The sequence below is a fragment of the Bos grunniens genome, chromosome 5 (assembly GCF_055505025.1).
Source record: "Bos grunniens cultivar Pamir isolate PY7600 chromosome 5, Bosgru_T2T1.0, whole genome shotgun sequence".
Classification (NCBI taxonomy): Eukaryota; Metazoa; Chordata; class Mammalia; order Artiodactyla; family Bovidae; genus Bos; species Bos grunniens.
The window spans coordinates 39,044,805-39,057,212 of NC_141169.1; the positions used below are offsets into that span (position 1 = coordinate 39,044,805).

At 39.2% G+C, this 12,408-nt stretch overlaps 1 protein-coding gene across 50 annotated transcripts in view; it reads right to left on the reverse strand.

Annotated features, from left to right (window-relative positions):
* PPHLN1 (periphilin 1) overlaps positions 1–12,408 on the reverse strand; it is a 175,851-nt gene that overhangs the window by 146,321 nt on the left and 17,122 nt on the right. The gene's annotated exons all lie outside the window — the stretch shown is intronic.

Below are 12,408 nucleotides of genomic sequence, written 5' to 3' on the forward strand. Positions count from 1 at the left end.
GGAGGGAAAAATATCAATTATCTTAGATATGTAGATGACACTACCCTTATGGCAGAAAGTTAAGAGGACCTAAAGAGCCTCTTGATGAAAGTGAATGAGGAGAGTGAAAAAGCTGGCTTAAAACTCAACATTCAGAAAACTAAGATCATGTCATTCAGTTCAGTTCAGTTCAGTTGCTCAGTCGTGTCTGACTCTTTGCAACCCCATGAATTGCAGCACGCCAGGCCTCCCTATCCATCACCAACTCCCGGAGTTCACCCAGACTCACGTCCATCGAGTCAGTGATGCCATCCAGCCATCTCATCCTCTGTCGTCCCCTTCTCCTCCTGCCCCCAATCCCTCCCAGTATCAGAGTCTTTTCCAATAAGTCAACTCTTCGCATGAGATGGCCAAAGTACTGGAGTTTCAGCTTCAGCATCATTCCTTCCAAAGAAATCCCAGGGCTGATCTCCTTCAGAATGGACTGGTTGGATCTCCTTGTAGTCCAAGGGACTCTCAAGAGTCTTCTCCAACACCACAGTTCAAAAGCATCAATTCTTTGGCGCTCAGCCTTCTTCACAGTCCAACTCTCACATCCATACATGACCACAGGAAAAACCATAGCCTTGACTAGACGGACCTATTTTGGCAAAGTAATGTCTCTGCTTTTGAATATGCTGTCTAGGTTAGTCATAACTTTCCTTCCAAGGAGTAAGTGTCTTTTAATTTCATGGCTGCAGTCACCATATGCAGTGATTTTGGAGCCCCCCAAAATAAAGTCTGACACTGTTTCCACTGTTTCCCCATCTACTTCCCATGAAGTGATGAGACTGGATGCCATGATCTTCGTTTTCTGAATGTTGAGCTTTAAGCCAACTTTTTCACTCTCCACTTTCACTTTCATCAAGAGGCTTTTGAGTTCCTCTTCACTTTCTGCCATAAGGGTGATGTCATCTGCATATCTGAGGTTATTGATATTTCTCCCGGCAATCTTGATTCCAGCTTGTGCTTCTTCCAGCCCGGCGTTTCTCATGATCTACTCTGCATAAAAGTTATATGGAATATATATTTTATATATATATATATAATATATATATATTTTATATATATGTATAATATATATTTTTTATATATATATAATCATGGCAAATAGATGGGGGGAAAAAATGCTCACTGCAGATGGTGACTGGAGCCATGAAACTAAAACATGCTTGCTCCTCAGAATAAAAGCTATGACAAACCTAGACATCATATTAAAAAGCAGAGACATTAGTTTGCCAACAAAGGCCCATCTAGTCAAGGCTATGGTTTTTACAGTAGTCATGTATGGATGGAAGAGGTGGACCATAAAGAAAGCTGAACACCAAAGAACCAACGCTTTTGATCTGTGGTGCTGAAGAAGACTTTTGAGAGTCCCTTGGACTGCAAGGAGATCAAAGCAGTCAATCCTAAAGGAAATCAGTCCTGAATATTCATTGGAAGGACTGATGCTGAAGTGGAAGCTCCAATATTTTGGCTACCTGATGTGAAGAACTGACTCATTGGAAAAGACCCCGAAGCTAGGAAAGATTGAAGGCAGGAAGAGAAGGGGACGACAGAGGAAGAGATGATTGAATGGCATCACCGACTCAATGGACATGAGTTTGAGTAAGTTTGAGTAAGCTCCGGGAGTTGGTGATGGATAGGGAAGCATGCAAGCAGGCATGCAGTCACAAAGAGTGGGACACGACTGAGCAACTGAACTGTCTGAACTGAACTGAAGGAATTTCTCACTCTTCTATGGCAAAAACCACAATTATGACATAAATTCCAAGTATTTAGATGCTGTACATTAACAACACCTATACCATTTTTCAACCAATGACCTACTGGTTCCCAATCAGACACTTTCAAAGAAACTTCTTGTGGATACCAAGGACAACAAGTATAAATCACCATAAGAAGTTTAGTTAAGTCTGAATCAGAAAACTTACAACCACTAATGGCAAGCAGAAAAGAAAGCTGATGCTTATGAGCAAGCTGTCGAGGAGAAAGTTACCCAGAGTGGAAAGCGAAAGTACCGCACATCTAGAAGGCTTCATTCTGTCATTAGTCTTAAAGGCCATAGTTTCTACCTGGAAGAGCAGATGTCCTTTTCCCTTGCTCAGGCTTGAGCAAGCAAACCTTCACATGGTCCCTGTTTGGCCACCAAATGTGGCAGAGTCACACTGGGTTAGTTCTCACAAACACATAGGATTATAAGAGAGTGCGGGGAGAGCTCAGAGAAAAAGCTGAGAGCTTATTTACTGGTAATTTATCTTGTAATCTTTAACTAAGAACAGTAAATCAAGACAAAGACCAGAACTCTGGGATTAAGGAAGTTACCTCCCAGAGGTCTGGAGGAAATCACATGAGAGTCCTAAAGAAAGGTCTCTGAAGATAAGTGGGATTGCTCTACAAGGAGAACAGTGTCTTGCTAATGCTGACATGTCAGCCAGACCATCTAACGTAAGGGCAGGGGAAAGACCAAGCAAGGAAGAGAGAATGAGTAAGATTAAATTCCAAGAGACATTTCTGAGAAAGCAGTAAAATATGGTTCCCAAATAAACTTAACTACTTCTTTTAAGTTATAGTATTATGATTTTTTACACTTTCATATTTGTCATTATCTTAGAGACAAGACAATTTCTTCCACATGGCTCTCCGCATTTCTGGAATAAGGACTATTCACAGTTTGCCTGTGCTAACAGAAATCTGACCAAGATACATATCAAATGATTTTTCCAATTTTAAATCTGAAATGGTGATTGTGTTTTGTTAGAAAACCAATTATTCCTTCACTTTCTATAAATTCCAATTCACTATAAATACCTGTTATGAAAAACACTTTCATTTTAGTTTAAGTAAAAGCACCAAGTTTGATGTTTTGTTTGATTCAATACATAAATGTATATCAAATTCTCCACACTAATGTTCATTCTTATTACTAATTGGGTACAAATTATCAAGATTACAGTTCTTTAAAAACATTTCTTTTCCATTGTCATTAAAATATACTTTGTATTCATTTTAACACAAAAACATTTTATTTTAATACATAAGCACCTCTTCTTAAGCATCTTTCTTTTTTGAGACATAATGAAATATTTCCATTTGAAATAAAGTATCTTGAATTTACTTGAAACTAATCCAAGAAAGAGCAAAGTGGTGAAAGCATAGACTAAAGAAGATGACCTTGAGTTGATAAATACCATTTGAATAATTTGTCTGTGGGGAGTTCATTACGTCATTTTGTCTACTTTTAAATACTTAATTTTCACCGTTATAAATAAAAAGTCAAAAACAACTAAAACACATTAACCTACCACCAAAGTAACTAAGTACAATGGTATATGTAACTACTCAACTGCCAGATTTCCTGACACAATCAACTTGGTATGAATGGAAGTTTCATGGCACGGAAACCTTGATCTTATTCACTGCCCTATTCCCAGCACTTGGAGTATTACTTGGCACATAGCAAGTACCACATACATAATATACATTCCAGTTTGCATCTCAGTTTTATACTACTGTTGGCATCACATGCTTTTTACCAGAAAAATACAACACCTAACTAAAAAATTCGATTACCCACAAGTCTAGAGGACTTCTGCTTTCAAAAGCTTGAGGTTTCCTCACTCCGATCCTTCATGCTTTAGACACATATCTGTATTGTAGGGCTTGCCTGGTGGCTCAGTGGTAAAGAATCTGCCTGCCAAAGCAGGAGACACAGGTTTGATCCCTCTATCAGGAAAATCCCCTGGAGAAGGAAACAGCAACCCACTCCAGAATTCCTGCCTGCGAAATCCCATGAACAGAAGAGCCTGGCGAGCTACAGTCCACGGAGTAGCAAAGAGTCAGACATGACTTAGGGACTAAGCAACACAACATCTGCATTGTAGCACTTACTGGTTTAATTCACTCACTGAATTTTCAATGAAATATTGATATCTCTGGGTCATTTCAACGGCTTTTGGGAATAATATGTCAAATATCCGAAGCTGGAACTGTCCCCAGAAAACTAGAACACATTACAGGATGTAGCTGAGAACTGATCCTGTCTCTCTGGAAACAGTGACAACGAAACGAAAGCTCATGTAATTCTCTCCGCCAAAAAAATTAAACACCTCCTAGGGCAGCTCTACACAAAGGAACATTTCTAAATCAAAACTCAGCAAATGCACACTTAAGATTTTGCATCTAATGTATGTAATTTTTACAGTTACACTCAAAACAAATTGCACTTCAGCTGATGATATGCATGTTTAAGTAGCTAATGGAAAGTCTAGTGCTGTCCACAGTTTACTTCGAAATGCATCCCTCAAATCTGATGGACTCGGTGTACTTATAAAGGACAGACAGATGGATAAAGACATGATAAAGAAAGTTTAGTAAAATGTTAATAGTTGAATCTAAATCATGAATAAATGGATGTTCACTATAAAATTCAACTTTGCTGTAGGTCTGAAAATTTTCATAAGGTAATGATAAAAGTTGTATTTACATGAACACTTACTAGATGATAAAATGTAAGGTATGAAAAGAATTAAAATTATGCAAGTGCACACTTTAAAAGTGTTTCATGAAATAAGAGTGGGGAGAAGAGGAATATTTCCACATTAACATACTTTTAGCAATATTATCTAGAATATGTAAATAACTGAATTACTAAGTTTAGTAGACTTGATTACTTATTTCAAGTTGGATAAAAAAAAGATCTCAATGTTATTTGGAGTAAATTTAAATTTGAGAATATATGGAACAAATATATGTACCATATATTATCTACAAGATCTTAGAAATTAACAAACTCATGTTCTGAATTCACTAAAAAATTTATTTCCAACTCACTATAGTCTCCAGGAGAGAAATAACCAATGAAATGAACAGTACAAACATTCAACTAACTCAAGGAAAGAAATATTGTTATGTAACTATTTAATTATAAAACCTAATTATATAACTCAAAACTAACTAAATATGATAGAAAAAAACCTTTTAAATTTTTTTTTCCCCTTGGCTGTACCCTACAGTACATGGGATCTTAGCCTTCTGACCAAGGTTTGACCCCAGTAATGGCAGTGAAAGCACCAAGTCCTAACCTCTGGACTGGCAGAGAACTCCCCCAAAATAAAAATTTTTTTAAATGTTGCTGCTCAATCCCATGGACGGAGGAGCCTGGTGGGCTGCAGTCCATGGGGTCGCTAGGAGTCGGACACGACTGAGCGACTTCACTTTCACTTTTCACTTTCATGAATTGGAGGAGACAATGGCAACCCACTCCAGTGTTCTTGCCTGGAGAATCCCAGGGACGGGGGAGCCTGGTGGGCTGCTGTCTATGGGGTCGCACGGAGTCGGACATGACTGACACGACTTAGCAGCAGCAGCAGCAGCAGCTCATCACTACCCTCAATCTTTATAATGTTCACTGCCACCAAGATTAGAAAATCCTTTACTTGACATACATTTGTTAACAGAAGAAGCCAAGTAGAAATAGACAGGACTACTTCAGTTTCAGTTACATTACAGTGCCCAGAATATAAACCACTAGGGTTTTGATCCTAGTTTCCAAACTTTATAACCCCGGCTGCTGCTAAGTCACTTCAGTCGTGTCTGACTCCGTGCGACCCCATGGACTGCAGCCCACCAGGCTCCTCCGTCCATGGGATTTGCCAGGCAAGAGTACTGGGGTGGGTTGCCATTGCTTTCTCCTAAAAATCTGAAATAAGCCAACAGAAAATGGACACTTTATGTTGCAACTTCATTACAATGTTCCACATTTTCTATCTGTTCCCTATCAGGCTAACAAGGTGGACTTCCACAACCGGAAACTTACTGGTATCTAAAAGCCATTGTCACAAAACTTTTATCAAGGCTACAAAGTCAGATAAGCTCATAGAAATTACAGATTAAACAGAAAGCATATTTTTAAAAATAAAGGTCTTATGGACATCTAAAAGTTAAATGTGGATGTCCTGTCATAATCAATGGCCTTCCAATAAAAGAATGTGCAGATTGTGTGTAAAATACTTCTTTGGGCTTAAGTCTCCTATTTATCTACTCAAATTTAAAACCAAATAAAAATTTATGTGAACTACCTTACAAGTAACTTATTATCAATACAGAGGAATTTTTAAGTGCTCTAAAGTACTAAATAATAACTGGTATATTTGTCAAGTTACAACTGAAGATAAGCTTTCCAATACTCAAATAAAGTGTAATTTAACATCAGCACCAAGATATATGTGTCCAGTTGCCTTCTAGGTTAATCAAACCCAGAAGTTCACAAAATAGATACTTTACAACTGAAGTCATACTAGTGTAGTAGGTACCATCTCAAGTCCCTATTTGATGTCATACTTTATGTCACAGCAATAGTTTTTCAAACATATTTCTGGTGTATCAGACTTGAGAATGAATGGGACAATGGGACAAAGGAAAGTAATAAAAAAGAGAGAGAGAGAAATGCAATAAAATAATTTTGTTAGAGCAGAGAACCCAAACATACAAAATAAAATAGAACATTAACTTTCTCTATCTCAGACACTAGTGAGAGTGGGTTCTCAATTGTTGAAGGATCTGCTAAAGCTTTATATTTAGGAAAAAAATATATTCTGTCCTTTCAACCACAACTGGGTGCCATTTCTGCTTTGGCTCAGCCTCTTCATTCTTTCTGTAACTACTTCTCTGCTCTTCCCCAGTAGTATATTGGACACCTACTGACCTGGGGGCGGCGCTCATCTTTCAAATTTTTACATGAAGTTTTATTGAGGTATGACATTCATCTAAAAAAGTATACTAACTGTAAATGTTATTTTTGGATAAATTTTCACAAGGTTATCACACTGCGTAACTACCACCCAGATCAAGAAACAACATTCCTAGCATGGCAAAAGCCTTTCTGTGCACTCTCCCAGTCACCACCTCTGTCTCCCAAAAGTCACCTCTTTCCTGGCTAGTTCTGCCTATCTTGAAACTTTATATAAAAGGAAACACATACGATATACACTTTTGTTTCAGTATTGTTTGTGAGGTTCACACATGTTGCTGCATTTGACAGCAGTCCATTCTTTCTCATTGCTGTATAACTGCACAATTAATTTATCCACACTGTTGGATATCTGGATTGTTGCCAGTTTGTAGCTCTTATGCACAATGCTGCTAGGGAATGATCTTGTACATGTCAATATTACACAACAATACAGTTTTTAAAATATAATTAAATGATTTTGTAACCAAATATTTATAAATTTTTAATATGATTTTATTAGGTCCAAGTAACAATTACAACTCTATGTACATTTCCAGTTTGTATCACTGAAACATTTTAACCTAAGAATTCTGCCAGCCCATGAAATTAGATGTGAATAGAAAACTACTTTTCCACCTAAATGGAGAAGGCAATGGCAACCCACTCCAATACTCTTGCCTGGAGAATCCCATGGATGCAGAAGCCTGGTGGGCTGCAGTCCATGAGGTCGCTAAGAGTCGGACACGACTGAGCGACTTCCCTTTCACTTTTCACTTTGATGCATTGGAGAAGGAAATGGCAACCCACTCCAGTGTTCTTCCCTGGAGAATCCCAGAGATGGGGGAGCCTAGTGGGCTGCCGTCTATGGGGTCGCACAGAGTCGGACACGACTGAAGCAACTTAGCAGCAGCAGTTTCCACCTAAAAGCAGGCAACAAACAACACAACAGCAGGAGGACTATCTGTGGCTTTGCCACTAACAGAAATCACAGATATTTTTATATCATGTTCCAGCTGTTTGCAGATACCTCAAGAGTATCATTTACACTCATCACTCCTTTGAAACCATAGCAATGAAATCCCTACCATTACATCTTGCTTGACATCTAACGACCTACTAAAGAAGTATATACTACTATATCACAAGTATGATTTTTAATAGTTTAGGCTGTAATAATAACTGTAAGTAATAGGCTTCACCAGATTGCTAAAGGGTTCCATGTCATAGAGAAAGATAAAAGCCTCCATTTTTTTCTTTAAACTGAAATGCAGGTATAACATAAAAGGCAAAGGGATAATTTTCCAAGAGCCATCAAAGGAGTACAACATATTGAGGGGAAAGGAAGGCTTTAAATTAATAACCATAATAAGTGTTCACCAGAAAATCTGTAATGTGTGATTCTTACGGAGAGAGGATGTGAGAATACAGACTTTATAGAGTAAGACAAACTGATTGGGGGAATGGAGAGATCAATCTAACGGAATTAAAATAGGAGAGGAATGAACTTGGACAAGGTCTGTGCATGTTCTGTGCTCCAAAAGGAGAAAAGCAGTCTGGATTCCTTCCCATCTAGGAGGAGACTAGTAGCCAGAGAACTTAACAAAGTAAGATTTACCTTTAGACTTACAGTTGAATACATATAATCTGATTTCACAGACACTTATGTAAAAACATATCTCCCTATCTGCATACAGCTGATGAAATTATTTTACAAAGGAAAAAATACCTCTGTTTCACTTGACACACACAAAAATGGCATAAAATGAAAATGTTTGGCTTTGTTTAGATTTTACTAAAACATCCTCATTCACTGAGGACTTCCCTCTCCTGAAACACAGGAGACCCCGGTTCGATTCCTGGGTAGGGAAGACCCGCTGGAGAAGGGATAGACTACCCACTTCAGTATTCTTGGGCTTCCCTTGTGGCTCAGCTGGTAAAGAATCTGCCTGCAATGTGGGAGATCTGGGTTCGATCCCTGGGTTGGGAAGATCCCCTGAGAAGGGAAAGGCTACCCACTCCAGTATTCTGGCCTGGAGAATTCCATGGACTGTGTAGTACATGAGGTCTGTGACATGGGTCAGACATGACTAAGCAACTTTCACTTTCCCTCACCTGACATCTTTAACTCAACTGTCATCATCAGTGACTTCAGTGCTCAGCCACAATCTGACTTTGACTCTGCAAACAGGAATCACCTGATGAACTTTTAAACAACACTGACATCCAGATTCTATCCACAGAGATCATGACTTCATTAGCTAGGGAGGACCCATTCACTGGTGCTTAAGAGTTCTCCAGCTGAATCTAATGTACAGTGAGGACTGACAGCTCTAATTTATATCACTGATCCAAAATCTAACCTCAAAGTTCTGTTAATCTCAACTCCAATAACCTTCACCTATCCTCATTCCTACCACATACCCTGAACTTCAGTACCCAGAACTGCTCCATTTTGGAAACTCTACATTCCAAAGTATTCATTGCTTATCTTCCCGCCATACCTGGTCTTCAACCTCACAGAGACTCTCCTGTCCTTCAGCCTCCAACCGCTTTCAATTTACTGTCTGTCTCACAGCCTTATCCCCTTCCTAATCGGTCCATTCCACATAACACAGCACCTCAACAATTCTGTCCTCCCTGGGTCCATCACTCATCTTGCAATCTCAAATCAATACAACTTGCTTTCGCTACTCCCAAATTGGTGCCCCTACAAAATTTAAGCTTATAGACCTTCAGCAGCAGCGTCTCTAAACGTCTCTGGTCAGGAGAGCCCTACGATGGCCATGCCAAAACCCCAGTCCTGGCCCCAATCTCCCTCTACCTCCTCCGCTTTCAACAAATCATCTTGCCACCTCTTACTTTACATAAAAATAAAGGCCTCGACATATGAACTTTCTCAAGTTGATTCTCACACAGACAATGACCTTACTAGAGATTAGAGGGTCCTACCCATTGGTCTTTTGTTGTTGTCTAGTCACCAAGTCATGTCAGACTCCCTGCAACCCCACAAGCTGCAGCACGCCAGGCCTCCTTGTCCCACACCATCTCCCAGAATTTGCCCAAGTTCATGTCCATCCAGCCATCTCATCCTCTGACACCGTCTTCTTTTTGCCCTCAATCTTTCCCAGCAACAGGGACTTTTCCAAAGAGTTGTCTGTTCACATCAGGTGACCAAAATACTGGAGCTTCAGCTTCAGCATCAGTCCTTCCAATGAGTATTCAGGGTTCATTTCCTTTAAGATTGACTGCCTTGATCTCCATGATGTTCAAAGGACTTTTAGGAATCTTCTCCAGCACCACAGTTTAAAGGCATCAATTTTTTGGTGCTCTGCCTTCTTTATGATCCAGCTCTCACAACCATACATGACCACTGGGAAGGCCATAAACTTGACTATATGAACCTTTGTTGGCAGAATGTCTCTGCTTTTCAACATACTGTCTAGGTTTATCATAGCTTTCATGCCAAGAAGCAATTGTCTTCTGATTTCATGGCTGCAGTCACCATCTGCAGTGATTTTAGAGCCCAAGAAGAGGAAATCAGTCACTGCTTCCACCTTTTCCCCTTCTATTTCCCATGAAGTGATGGGTCCAGATGCCATGATCTTAGTTTTTTTAATATTTAGTTTTAATCCAGCTTTCTCACTCTCCTCCTTCACCCACATCAGGAGGTTCTTTAGTTCCTCTTTGCTTTCTGCCATTAGAGTGGTATCATCTGCATATCTGAGGTTGTTGATATTCCTCCTGCCTATCTTGATTTCAGCTTGTAACTCATCCAGCCTGACATTTCTCCTGATGTGCTCAGCATATAGGTTAAACAAACATGGTGACAACAGACAGCCCTGCTGTGCTCCTTTCTAAACCCTAAACCAATCAGTTGTTCCACACCAGGTTCTAACTGTTGCTTCTTGACCCGGTGCAGACAGGTAAGATCATCTGGTATTTCCATCTCCTTAAGAGCTTTCCACAGTTTGTTATGGTCCACAAGTCAAAGGCTTTAGTGTAGTCAGTGAAGCAGAGGTAGATGTTTTTCTTGAATTCCCTTGCTTTCTCCATGATCCAGCAAATGTTGGCAATTTGATCTCTGGTTCCTCTGCCTCTTCCCTTGTGGCTCAGCTGGTAAAGAATCCGCTCGCCAATGTAGGCGACCTGGTTTCAATCCCTGGGCTGGGAAGATCCCCTGGAGAAGGGAAAGGCTACCCACTCCAGTATTTTGGCCTGGAGAACTCCATGGACTGTATAGTCTGTGGGGTTGCAAAGAGTTGGACACAACTGAGTGACTTTCACTTTCACTTTCCTCTGCCTTTTCTAAATACAACTTGGATGTCTGGAAGTTCATGGTTTGTGTAACACTGAAGCCTAGCATGCAAAATTTTAAGGGTGAACTTACTAGCATAGGAGATGAGTGCAGCTGTCCGATGGTTTGAACGTTCTTTAGTACTGCCCTTCTTGGGAACTGAAATGAAGACTGACCTTCTCCAGTCCTGTGGCCACTGCTGGATCTTCCAGATTTGCTGACATATTCAAGTTATGACACTAATAAACTGATTCCTATCTTAAAATGCACTCCTCCCCATCTTATTTAAACCAGCTTCTTTGCTTAGCAATAGCCTCTGGGCAGGTCTCTTGGCTTTCAATTTTAACAGCTCTTTAAGCCAACTCCCACTGCAGTGTGTTCTATCATTAAAATACTCGTAGCATGTACACACAGTGCAGAATAGTGTCATGAAGGTTTTATGTCGTAACTTTCTCCATGATTTTATCATGGGTATTTCCCATTGTTATATGAAACTGTATTTCCACATATAAATTTCTGTCTACATTTTAAGGCTCTACTAAGCTCTATAAATGTTATACTATTCAACACTTAAAATTGTTTTGAAGACTAGGAAGTTTATACCTCACTTACAGTAAGCAGGCACTAGCTAAATAGATAATCACAATAAATTATCATTTAAAGTAAGTCATCTTCTCTCTAAATATACCTTACTTTATAATCTGAAGCCATGTAAATGTGTTACAGAAGCTTTCATAGTGGCTCAGCAATAGAGACTCCAGTATTTCTGCCTGGCAAATCCCACAGACTAAGAAGCCTGGTGAGCTTCATTCCATGGGGTCACAAAGAGTCGCACGTGACTCAGTGACTAAACAACAACAAATGTGTTACATTAAAAAAAATCTAACTAGAAAAGAAAAAAAACAAAGTAAAACAAACCCAACGATACATATTCAGTTAATGGCATAACCACACAGAAAACCCTGTTAAGTATCCCAAATTTCTAATAGGATCTATCCATAGGAGAGTAAGGGAACTAAAAACAATCATTTTTAAAAAAATAATTCATACCTTTTCCCATTGCTGCATTAATCCTACATTTTGTTTATCACTTGTTTGTTCTAGGTAAACTATAAAATAATCCTATCAAGCTGAAAATATTTTTAAATTGAGATATGTATTAGAAACATCAAGTCTGTAAGCTAACCTGGAAAAAATGACATTTGGTAATAATTAAATCTGCCCCTTCTGAAATATGGTAGGCCTCTTCATTTTTCCACCTTAAATGACTTTAGATCAACCCCAAAGTAAGCTGTAACCTAGCAGAAATGACAATCATGAAGGTGGTATCACCCACCTAAGAGGGTTAGAGGATTTACTTATA